This window comes from Phyllostomus hastatus, unplaced genomic scaffold (genome assembly GCF_019186645.2).
Source record: "Phyllostomus hastatus isolate PE091 unplaced genomic scaffold, TTU_PhHast_1.1 phas_contig_17, whole genome shotgun sequence".
Classification (NCBI taxonomy): domain Eukaryota; kingdom Metazoa; phylum Chordata; class Mammalia; order Chiroptera; family Phyllostomidae; genus Phyllostomus; species Phyllostomus hastatus.
In genome coordinates, this window is record NW_025333664.1 from 45,018,239 (window position 1) to 45,031,275 (window position 13,037).

Consider the following 13,037-nt stretch of genomic DNA (forward strand, 5'->3'; position numbering starts at 1 on the left):
TGATCATGTGATTTTTGTCTTTGCCTTTGTTTATGGGATGTATTACATTTACTGATTTATGAATATTGTACCATCCTTGCATCCCTGGAATGAACCCCACTTGGTCATGGTGTATGAACATTTTAATGTAGTGTTGGATGTGGTTTGCCAGTATTTTGTTGAGGATTTTAGCGTCAATGTTCATCAGCGATATTAGCCTGAAGTTTTCTTTCTTTGTCGTGTCTTTATCTGGTTTTGGAATTAGGATGATGTTGGCCTCATAAAAAGAGTTTGGGAGTCTCCTATCTTTTTGGATTTTTTTGGAATAGTCTGTGAAGGATAGGGGTTAGCTCCTCCTTAAATGCTTTGTAGAATTCTCCTGTGACACCATCTGGTCCAGGGCTTTTGTGTGTTGGGAGTTCTTTGATTACTGCTTCAATTTCTTTTGCTGTTATTGGTCTGTTTAGGCTTTCTGCTTCTTTTTCACTGAGTTTTGGAAGATTATATTTATCTAGAAATTTGTCCATTTCACCTGGGTTTTCAAATTCTTGGCATACATTTCTTTGTAGTAATTTCTTACAGTCCTTTGTATCTCTGTAATGTCAGTTGTAATCTCTCCTTTTTCATTTCTGATTGTGTTTATTTGGGTCTTCTCTCTTTTTTTTCTTGATGAGCCTGCTTAAAGGATTGTTGATTTTGTTTATCTTTTCAAAAAACGAGCTCTTGGATTCATTGATCCTTAGAATTGTGCTTTTAGTCTCTATGTCTTTAAATCTGCTCTGATCTTGGTTATTTCCTACCTTCTGCTTGCTCTGGGCTGTCTTTGTTTTGTTCCTCGAGTTCTTGTAGATGAAGGGATAGGTTGTTTGTTTGAAATGTTTCTGACATTTTTAGGTGGGCCTGTATCGCTATGAACTTCCCTCCCAGGAATGCCTTCACTTTGTCCCATAAGTTTTAGGTTCTTGTGAATTTATTTTCATTTGTTTTCAGAAACCTTTTGATTTCTTCCCTAATTTCATTCTTGACCCATTCATTGTTTAATAGCATGCTATTTAATCTCCATGATTTTGAGTGTTTTAGGTTTTTTCTCTTGGTGTTGGTTTCTAGCTTCAGTCTCTTGTGATCCTAGAAAATGCTTGGTACGATTTCAATTTTCTTGAAATTGTTGAGGCTTGTTTTGTGTCCTATCCTGTAGTCTATCTTTGAAAATGTTCCGTGTACACTTGAAAAGAATGTGTATTTAGCTTTTTGGGGATGGAGGGCTCTGTATATATCAGTATGGTCCATTTCATCTAGGGTATTGTTCAATGCCACGATATTTTTGTTAATGTTTTGTTTGGAAGATCTGTCCATTTTTGACAGTGGGGTACTAAAATCCCCGACTATAATTGTGTTGCTGTCAATATCTTTCTTGAAGTCCTCTAAGATATTCCTTATGTATTTGGAACATCCTATGTTGGGTGCATGTATATTTACAATATTTATATCATCTTGGTGGAATGTTCCCTTGAGTATTATGAAGTGACCTTCTGGGTCTCTCTTTATGGCCCTTTTTTGGAAGTCTATTTTGTCTAATATGAGTATTGCTACCCTGGCTTTTTTTTTCCTGTCTGTTTGCTTTGAATATTTTTTTGCAGCCCTTCACTTTCAGCCTGTGCAGGTCTTTTGTCCTGAGGTGGGACTCTTGCAGGCAGCATATGTGTGGGTCATGTTTTCTTATCCATTCAGCTATTCTATGTCTTTTGATTGGAGCATTTAATCTATTTATGTTTAAGGTTATTATTGATAGGTACTTATTCATTGCCATTTTTGTACCTGTGTTCCTCTCTGTCTCTCTCTCTTTTCCTTCCTTTACTTAAATCAGTCCCTTTAGCATCTCTTGCATAGCTGGTTTGGTGGAGGTGTGTTCTTTTAGACTTCTTTTGTCTAGGAAGCTTCTTATTTGGCCTTCTATCTTGATTGAGAGCCTTGCTGGGTAAAGTAGCCTTTGTTACAGACCTGTGGTTCTCATTACTTAGAATATTTCTTGACAGTCTCTTCTGGCTTGGAATGTTTCCATTGGGAAGTCAGCTGTTAGCCTTATTGGGGCTCCCGTGTATGTTACTTCCTGTTTCTCCCTTGCTGCCTTTAATATTCTCTCTTTGTCGTGAAATTTTGCGGTTTTAATTATGATGTGTCTTGAGGTGGGCCTCTTTGGGTTTCTCTTGATTGAGACTCTCTATGTTTCCTGGATTTGTGTGACTTTTTCTCTCATCAATTTAGGGAAGTTTTCCTTCATCACTTTTTCAAATAGGGTTCTAGCCCTTGCTCTTCTTCTCACTCTGGTATCTCTATTATATGGATATCATTACGTTTTCAGGACATAGGTGAACAGTAGCTATTCTTAGGTAGGAGCTGAGCAGCAGCTATTTCCAAGGCAACAACTGGTTATCTCAAGGGTCAGACACTAACTCCCTAAGACTTCTGCATCTGGCTTCTGTAACTTTGCTTCACCACGTAGGCAGGAAGCCCGGGGCTGTTTAAACCCCTGGAGATAAAAGCTTATTGCTCAGAGAATTTGGGTAGTTAACCCCTCTGAGCCCGTGAGTAATAAAAGTTTGTGCCTGGCATCTTCCAACACGTGTGAGTATTTTTGTAACATTTTGGTTCCCTGACTGGGAAACCCACTCACGAGAGCAGGCATTTTGCCTCTGGTGAAGACAACCAGGACGTTGGCGTGGGAGCCGTGCTGCAAGGTAAGGAGTACATGCCCTGGTTGTTCCAGGCTTCCCGTGGCGGAGACATCCGTGCCCCGTCCCCAACTACTCTTAGACCCGGGCGGAGGGGGAGAGACGAACCATGAACTGTTGGAGGCACCAATCGGAATCGGTAAGTACCCTGGGGATTGGACCGGAGACCAGAGTGAGATTAATCACCTTTCAACCGGAAAAAAATTCAGGAGTCTGGGCAAAGACCCAGACCATCGGACTCCTACTCGGGGAAGGAACAGTTATAACCTCTGTGTGTGACTGTGTGTGTGAATGAATCTGTGACTCCATGAGCCAGCCAGTGTTACAAAGTCTAATTGGGCCCTAACCTGTGGTGGGCATGTGAAAGATCTCCTTTACCTTTGTTTGTCTGCGCCGATCAGGAGAATTCATCATGGGGGGGGGGGGGGTTCTGCCATAATAGTATATTGCATGTATGTTGGAAATCAGACAGCAAGCCATGTGGGTACGCCACCATTTTGGGTAAAATTGAGGATGAGCCACATGAGTGCCCCACTGTAGAAGGTGGAGTGTGCATGGTTGTGATCATCTTGGATGATGGGTCACATGAGAGACCCTCCACCTTGGAACTGGGCAAGGTGCCAGGATAAGGGCTCTCTTCAGATTATAGGCTGTATGCTGCTGCTATGTGGCCACACATTAGTCTGCTTCTCTGTGTAACTGGTTCTGATAAGAATGGCTCTGGTTCTGAAGAATATGAACTGAGGTTGAAGGGTAAACATCTGACCTGTAGGGTATTTGCACGGTCTGAGCTTCAGGAAACTGCAGGATGTCCCTGCAAATCTAGGGAATTTTAGTGGAAGGTACCAGCAGTGTCAGGAAATTTCGGCTGTCACATGCTAAGTTTAAGTATAGTCCTTCCCAGTGTGGGAAAGGAACCAGGATTAAAAGAGAATGATGGTTAAATCTGAATGAATAAAAGTATGTATAAAAAATATAAAGTTTTAAACCTGGAGTAAAGAAAACCTCAACTATCTATTTTCTGGTTTTGTGGGAAAAGAGCAAATTTCTAACATTGGTGCTGTTTCTGATCAGAAAACCTCTGTACTGTTTAGGGTAACATGTAAGACCTAAGAAAGGTCGCCTGCAAAAGGTTGGGGAGCATGCCTTTGCCACTTGGGACCCAGGAAGGGTCATTTGGGGCTGACGAGTGCTTCAGCCAGAGGCAAAGGGGGCATGTCTCTGCCATGAGGCCGTATCGGAAGAGAGCTAGTCTCTTCCATTGGTGTTGTTTTCTGATCAGAAGCCAGTATTTGAGGACCTGTTTAAGGTCACCTTTAAGACCTAGGGAAAGGTCACCTGTAACTGGTTGGGGAGCATGCCTTTGCCACTTGGGACCCAGGAAGGGTCATTTGGGGCCGACGAGTGCTTCAGCCAGAGGCAAAGGGGGCATGTCTCTGCCATGAGACCGGACCTGAAGGAGCATGTCTCTGCGAGGCACCAATGGATGCACTGGTGCAAGAGAATGCTTCTACCTGTGTATTAGTCTGGAACTCTATGTTTTGGATTTTGCTCTGTATCTGCTCTGAAAAGGAAATTGAGGATTCCAGGGAAGGTTGAAACTTCACACTCTGTAGGAAAGTTTTGAGAGGCCTGGTGGATATCAGAAGGGAAAGGATTTTCCTTCACACTTTGTGTTTTTCTCCCTACCTGATCCCTCCAGAATTTGGCATTCTGAAGGAGTGAGCTATAATATAAGGTTTCTTTGCATAAAACCATTAAGACCAGTCGTTAATAGTGGTTTTGTTAGCCAAGACTTTGACTGGAATGTCAACTCCTGAAGGAGGCATGCATGGGTTCTGGTCACCACCGGAGAGCCCTGAGGAACTGGGGTTGACTTGTGAAGCGAGCGTATGCCCACGAGAAAAGCCTGGTACTTTGGCTGGTTGTGTGGTTCATGGCAGTCTTTCCAGGGAAGGAACGAAGGTTGCTTTCCTGAAAGATGGCCAAAAGGAACCTGTGAGCACAAGGGAAGCCTCAAGGATTTGAGTGAAACAACTGGTACAGGTGAAGCCAGATGGCGGATGTGTGGCTCTGCTTCTGTGCCTCAAGTGGGGGTGGGGGGAGGCGGCCTGAGAAGTCAATCTAAAGGCTGCCTGTGTGAGTGAGTTCCAGCAAAGTAGACTCAAGGGTCATAAGTGACCCAGGCTGCTCTTGGTGTGTTTATGCAAACGAACAATCAAAACTAAAAGCAGGACTCAGAGTAGTCCCTTTAATAACAGTGAGGGTGATCTTAAGGAGAAAAATTGTGGTTCTAGGAAAATCACAATGCTCAGTATTGTACACTAGAATGATGCAGCTAACTGTCTTAAAAGTGTCTTTTCCTTTGAAAGTTGAAACTGGTTTTGTAATATCTTCAAAGATATACAATTTACAGGTATAAAGGACTTGTCAAATTGCCATTGCTGAATGTCATTGCAGGAAATACCTTGCAACTGAATGTCTTCCTAAAAGACAGTCTCACAGGCACAGAGACTGGTTTGGGGACTATTGTGTGAATTAACCTGTGTGTTCTTCTGTTTTCATAGGATGTATGCTTATGACTTCATTACCTGAGTAATTGTTTGAAATATAGGCCTCACTTAAGGAGCCCATTCTTCCTCATCGTCCCCTGAGATTCAATGGTTTGGCTGAACTGAGTGGTTGGATTAGTAAGCAGTTTGTGCGATCTGTTGGCTTCACTTTAAAACTGATTTTCCCTTTAAAACTGATTTTCCCTTTTCTGTCTTGATTGCTTGCACAGGAAATGTTCAGATATCTGGAACCTTTATATTCCCCCCAGCCCAAGTATAGTATAATGGGCTACAATATTTTTGGATAGGTGTAGCATGCCTTGTACACCTCCTCCAGATAAGCCATTCTTTACCTAAGCCCCTGCCTTTGTCATTTAGCGGTTATGATTTAATTGTGCCTTCCAACTCTTTCCAAACCTGTGATTTCCAGAATATTACCAGGATGCCAACCATCCAGTAATGCCAGTTTTGAACACCGAGCCTGAGACTTCCTGGTGACAGCCAGCTGACCAGAATTCTCTAAATTCCTTCCCCTTACAGGAAGGACTTCCTCCATGCTGCATCCCCTACCTCCTTTCAGGGTACCCCTGACCCATGGGTGGGTAGAACAATGTCCATTTCCATCTGGAAGCAGTTACAAGAAAATGAGACGGTCTTCCATTGTCCTTTAAGGAATTTAAAGTGGTTGTATATCTAAAAGGAAGGACTGTTACAGGGTGCAGCCAAGAAGGGGGACCCCAAATGGGCATTTGGAATGGGGTCCAGAACCCAGGGCATCCAGGAGATTTAAAGATGTCTTCACCCCTTCCCCCACAGGTGTGAGTTGGGGGAAGGACACGCAGAGTGAGAACATGCAAGGCTGTTTTGTACAGCAACAGCCTTACACCTAATCCCTGGCATAGTCATTGGACATACCTATAGCCTTTGGCTGGTCACTTAGATATGCTGAATGGCTGTGGCCATGCTCTGGGCCAGGGAGATAAAGAAAGATCCCCCCTGCCCAAGATGTGACTGGGAGGCAGGTTCCCCGAGTTACAGCACCTGCGTGGGAGCTCAGAGATTAGCTCCATAACATGGGTCCACATCTGCCCAGACCCATCATGGCAGGAGTGGGTACCAGCCCATCCACGATCTGTGGGTCATCAACGAAGCAGCCATCACCCTCACCAGTTGTCCCGAACCCGTACATCCTCCTGAGCCAGCTTCCTCCAACAGCAACGTGGTTTACCTGCTTTAATCTGAAGGATGCCTTCTCCTCCATTCCTGGGGCACCTTCCAGCCAGCCCATTTTTGCCTTTGAATGAAAAAATCTGCACACTGTGGTCAAGACTCAGTTAACCTGGACTAGACTGCCCCAGGTGTTTAAGAACTCCCCAACCTCATTTGGGGAAGCCCTAGCAGGAGACCTGAAGCCCCTCGCTAAGGGGGGACGGACCTGACAATTCTGCAGTACATGGACGACCTCCTCCTGGCAGTCCATCCTAGGAACAGTGCTGGGAGGGCATGCACACGCTGCTGAAGTGCCTGGCTGAATTAAGGAAAGAACACCAGAAGCACATCCTGAACATACTCCTACTCTTCATGTCCAGTTGCAGAGGGCATGCACTGTGTATCTGAAGTGCCCCCACAGCCGTCTTCGCAGTCCTCTGTCATGGCCCTTCATGGTGCTCCATTGGGTTCGCCTGCCCCAGTGGCCTGCAAGCTCCCTCGGGGCTCCGGCAATATCACCAGGCACAGAGCTCAGCGACCAGGCTTGTCAGAAGTACTCATGGTGTGATCAGGGACGCAGACAGAAAATGGCAGAGTTGCCAATGCCCTCCAGAACCTTGTGTGATTTCTGAGAAAAATGCTCATTCTCCTGAGGAAAAGCCAGCCTGCACCTTGCTGATGTGGAACTCGGCCCTACTACCAGGCTTTAAAGGGTCCAGACATTAAGCCCTTAGAATGGGGAGAAAATGAAGAAAAAGCCTTCCAAGATATCAAGGGGTGTTTCAGTGATGTTCCTGCCCTTGGACTGTCAGAGCCAGGGCAGCCTTTTGATGTGTATATGCACAAAAGGGACAAGGTAGCCCTTGGGTCCTGACCCAGCCTGTCAGACCATGGCAACACCCGGTGGCTCACCTGTCTAAGCAGTTGAACCATGTTGCCACGGGCTGGCTACCTTGTCTGAGGGCAGTCGCTGCTGCCTTAACCCTCTTGCAAGAGGCAGACAAGTTAACTCTAGGCCAAGAAGTCAGTCTTCATGTACTACATGCAGTGAACAGCCTCCTTGCTGGGCAGGGGCATAAGTGGCTGTTGAATCCTAGACTGACTCAGTACCAGGGCATCCTCCAAGGAGACCTGAGGGTGTATGTTAAGACCATGAAACAAGTCAATCCAGCCACCTGCTTACTGGCAGAACTTGGAGAACTGGACCATGACTGTCTTGAAGTAACTGAAGAGGTCCACGCCAGCTGGCCAGATCTCCAGGACCAGCCCCTGGCCCAACCTGATGTCACCCACTACATGGATGGAAGCAGCTATATGGTTGAGGGCAGGAGAGTCGCCGGGTATGCAGACCAGGAAACTGGACTGCCCTGGACAGATATACTGCCACTAGCATTGCCTAGGTTGCAGGAGTCACCCCTTAGATCCACTACAGCCGGGCCCAAACAGCAGCAGATCCCGAGGACCCGAGGACTAGGCCTGCACCTAGAATACCCACGCTAAAGCATTGGAGGATGCCAGCCAGTAAAGAAGACATCAAGGAATGGACCATTGTTCCACAGGGTACCTGACTTTAATTGGCACCTTTGCAAGAGCATTGGGAATTGGACTAGTGACTGTGACCCCTGCAGAATGGAATCCCTCAGAGTGGATCACCCAAGGAATAGTTTATCTCTGTTTGGTCTCTGCATTTGGGTTTATTATATGCTTTGCTTAACAAATGCGGCCCCTGTCTCAGCCCCAGCCTGCAAATGTAATACCACCGGGCATAGAATTATGCTCAATGGTAGAGTGGTCTCTTACTATCTCCCAGGGTCAGCTTTCAGCTCCTCCACTGACATGCCATCGGGTTGCATTCAGCCACAGCAATCCCTCTGCACTTAGGGAGGGAAGTTATACCAGACTGGAGTAACATCCAGGACCATAGAATACCAGACCTGGAGGTGTCAGGCATACGGGACCCTGCATCCTCTGGACCTTGGTCCAACACCTAGGGCCACAGTGACTCGTAGGGCAGCCACCAAAGTGCTAGCCCTCTAGCAGTACCAACAGCAGTATCAGCAGTTGTAACCCTCCCAAGTACTTTAGCCTTATAGCCAGGTATATAGTGATGCTAAAAGGGATAAAACACCTTATAGCATCAAAGGGGGGGAATGTGACAGGACATAGCTGAGCAGTAGCTATTCTTAGGTAAGAGCTGACCAGCAGCCGTTTCCAAGGCAACAGCTGGTTATCTCAAGGTCGGACACTAACTCCCTAACCCCTTGCATCTGGCTTCTATAACTTTGCTTCACCATGTAGTCAGGAAGCCCGGGGCTATTTAAACCCCTGGAGATCAAAGCTTATTGCTCAGAGAATTTGGGTAGTTAACCCCTCTGAGCCCGTGAGTAATAAAAGTTTGTGCCTCGCCATCTTCCCCCACATGTGAGTTATTTTCTGTAACATTACGTTTCATATTGTCTTACATTTCTCTTAATCCCTCTTCATTCTTTCTGGGCCTGTTTTCCTTTTCTCGCTCTTTCTGTTTTGTTTTGTTTTGTTTTTTTCTACTTTGTCCTCCAATTCGCTAATCCGGTCTTCTGCTTCATCGATCCTGCTTTTCATTCCTTCTACTGTGTTCTTCAGTCCAGAAATTGTATTCTTCATTTCCTCTTGGCCCTTGTTGATAGTTTTTATTTCCTTTTTCATGTTGATATAGTTTGCAGTGAGATCATTGTAGCTTCCCTGTAGTTTCTAGTAGCTCATTGTGAGTTCATTGAGTTTCCTGATAATCATTGTTTTGAACTCAATATCTGATAGTTGAGATGCCTCTATTTCATTTAGCATTTTTTCTGAAGCTTCCTCCTTTCCCTTCAATTGGGGATTGTTTCTTTGTCTTCTCATTGTTTGCAAGCCTCTTCTTGTTAGCCTCTGTTTTTTAAATTTATCTGTTCTGGTTCCCTGTGATTATGGTGTGAACTTCTATGGTAGAATACCTGTGAGATTCAGTGGTGCAGTCTCTTTCATGTATCCTGGTGTTCACAGCTTCCCCCTACTCTTTTTTGTGATCCATTGGAGGAGTAAGGCAAAATGGTTTAAGACAGCAAGGCAGTATTTTATGATATTTACAGTAGCAACCAGTAGAGAAGAGATGGGATGTCCTTTGGCTACTTATAGTGTTAACTGTGATCTTCCACCCCACTAGCCTTGTTTTAGAAAGGATGGAAAGACAATAAGACTCTTATTGGGGACAAAAGGATTGTTAGTTGGATGTACAAAACTGTGAGGCTGTGGGAGGTCAGATTCTGAGGTAGGGTGGGAATAAAGTTTAGTAAATAGGAGTAGTGTGTAAAAGAATAGAGACAACCCCCACAATAATATAGTTCAGGAAATTATAAAGTGGGCTGAGATCAGGTAGGGGTGTTGAGTAGTATTTACAATTGTATGAACTAGGTCTTATTTACAGTAATATTAAAGCAACAATCATGTGGCAGAATCTATGAGATCTAGATAACAAGAATAAGGAGTATAGAACCTTGAGAGGTGTACTAATGGAACACAAATAAAGGGCAGTAAATTATCAACACACTGTGACTGAGATAACAGGGGGAACCTACAAATGACAGTATAACCAGTAAACAAAGAAGATTATACAGAAAGAAAAAGAATACCAAAATACTATTAAAATAAAAAAAATGTCAGAAAAGTGAGAAAAAGATAATACAAATTTGCAGTAACTTGCAAGCTCAAAAAAAAAAAGGGAAAAAAAGGAGTAGATGGAATTCAGGAGAGAGAAATTTGGAGTGGAAGGAATAATACTAGATGAAAGGAAGAAAAACAAGGAATTGAGGGATATAAAAATAGTAAGAATTAAAAAAATTAAAAGTTACTAAAAAAACAAGATAAAATTAAACAATCAAACAACGGCCAAAAAAAAAAAAGACCAAAAAAAACAAAACAAAAAAAACCTCTTGTTGGTTTCTAACTGGCCAGACCAGTTTTTCTGGTGTTGCGGACTTCAGCAGGCTGAGGGGTGTTTGGAATGCTTATCACTCTTCCCAGTCAAACCTCAGTCAGTCTCTCGGATACTGTGTCCAAGCCAGCTGGGCGGTCTCCCCAGAGCCAATCCGATGTCCCCCTGCAGGACCCTGGGCGCTCCCTCTCTGGAGCTCACCGCCATGGTCTCCTAGGCTCTGGGGCCCCACAGAGCTCCTGCGTCTTTTCTGGGTCCACAGTGCAAGCTCCGGGTATCGCAAGGAGATGCGCCCTTCCCCCAAATTTCACCGTGGTGGGCTCTATGTTCTTGGGAACCACCCATGTCTTTTCTGGATTCACAGTGCAAGCTCCAGGGATCAAGAAGGGTCACACACTTCCACCAATTTCCCCATCGTGGGCTCCAGGAACCCTCAAAGCACCGCATCCCTTCTAGGTTCACATCGCTAGAGTCGGGAATCCCAAAGGGGCGTATGCTTCCCTGAGTTCACCACCGCATGCTCCAGAAACCTGCGAACACCCATGCCCTTTCCTTGTTCAAGGCTGCGGGGTCCGGGTCTTCCACAGAACCACACTCCCACTGGGCTGGGGGTGTGGATGCAGGACCAGGCCACCCCTGGTCATACAGGCTGGGGACACTCACCCCTCTCAGGGCTATGCGTGTGTGCCTGCAGCCCCTGCTCAACTGTCTCTCAGTCCAACTCCCCTCTCTGTGCCTTCAAGCAACAAGGCCTCCCCTGGTGCTGCTCAATCCCTGTTGTCCAAGGAGGGAGCAGTGACTTTGCTCTCCTGGGTGCCCTGAGGCAGACCCGGGAGCGCTAGGCCTGGGGGCTGCAACCCTCCTGGTCCCAGAGCTGAAACTTGGGTCCCTGTTATTCTGAAGCAGTGTCCTTACCGTCTGGCTTTTCAATGTCCGCTATAATTTTTTATGTCCTGTTTTCATAAATGTTGCGATAACCTAGGCCCCTTGCTCTGTTCCTCAGCCAGTCTTCGAGTTTCTCTCCCCTGCACAGAGGAAGGGGATCATGCTCCCTTCAACAAAGCCGCCATCTTAGGACCCTTAATCACATTCTTACCCCATTCATTGTTTAATAGCATACTATTCAATCTCCATGAATTTGAGTGTTTTTGAGTTTTTTCCTTGAGGTTGGTTTCTAGTTTCAGGCCCTTATGGTCAAAGGAAATGCTTGATATGATTTCAATTTTCTTGAATTTGTTGAGGCTTGTTTCGTGTCCTATCATGTGGTCTATTTTTTAAAATATGCCATGTGCATTTGAAAAGAATATGTATTTTGCTTCTTTGGGACGAAAGGTCCTATATATATCAGTGAGGTCCATTTGATCTAAGACATCGTTCAATCTCACAATATCTTTGTTGATATTTTATTTGGAAGATCCATCCATTTTTACAGTGGAGTATTAAAGTCACCTAGCATAAGTATGTTGTTTTGTATACATTTCTTGAAGGCCTCCAAGATTTTTATTATGTATTTTGGTGGTCTTAATTTGGGTGCATATATATTCACAATGTTTATGTCTTCTTGATGGATTCTTCCCTTGAGTATTATAAAGTGACCTTCTGGGTCTCTTTTTATGGCTCTTTTTTTGTAGTCTATTTTATTTGATATGGGTATTGCTACCCTGGCTTTTTTTTTCCTGTGCATTTTCTTGAAATATTTGTTTCCAGCCCTTCACTTTCAGTCCGTGTAGGTCTTTTATTCTGAGATGGGTCTCCTATAGGCAGCATATACGCGGGTCATGTTTTCTCATCCATTCAGCTACCCTATGTCTTTTGATTAGAGCATTTAATCCATTTACGTTTAAGGTTGTTATCAATAGGCACTTATTCATTCCTACTTTACTCCCTTTATACCCATGTTCCTGTCTCTCACTCTTTTCCTTCCTCTTCTTATATCAGTACCTTTAGCATATCTTGCAGTGCTGTTTTGGTGGAGTTGTATTCTTCCTGTCCTCTTTTGTCTGGGTAACTTCTTATTCCACCTTCCATATTAATTGGGAGCCTTGCTGGATAGAATGAGTAGTCTTGGTTGCAGGCCTTTGCTTTTCATTACTTAGAGTATTTCTTGTCATTATGTTGTGGCTTGTAGTGTTTTCATTAAGAAATCAGCTGCTAGCCTTATTGGTGCACCCTTGTTTGTTACTTCCTGTTTCTTCCTTGCACACTTTAACATTCTCTCTTTGTCTATGAATTTTGCCATTTTAATTATGATGTGTTTTAAAGTGGGACACTTTGAGTTCCTCTTGATTGGGACCTTCTGTGCTTCCTGGATTTGTGTGACTTTTTCTCTCATCAAATTAGGGAAGTTTTCCACCAGTACCTTTTCATCCCTTGTTCTCCATCCCTTGTTCTTCTCCTTCTGGTATTCCTATTATATGGATATTATTATGTTTCATGTTTTCCTGCAGTTCCCTCGATTTCTTCCTGTTCTTTCAGAGTCCTTTTTCCTTTTCTTGTTCTTCCTGGGAGATTTTTCTACCTTGTCCTCCATCTCGCTGATCTGATCCTGTTTCATCTAGCCTGATTTTGATTCCTTCTACTGTGTTCTTCAATTCAGAAACTGTATTCTTCATTTCCTCT

General features: G+C 44.3%; 1 pseudogene; it reads left to right on the plus strand.

Annotated features, from left to right (window-relative positions):
* The first annotated feature begins 2,817 nt into the window (after positions 1-2,817).
* LOC123814704 overlaps positions 2,818-13,037 on the plus strand; it is a 29,353-nt pseudogene continuing 19,133 nt past the window's right edge.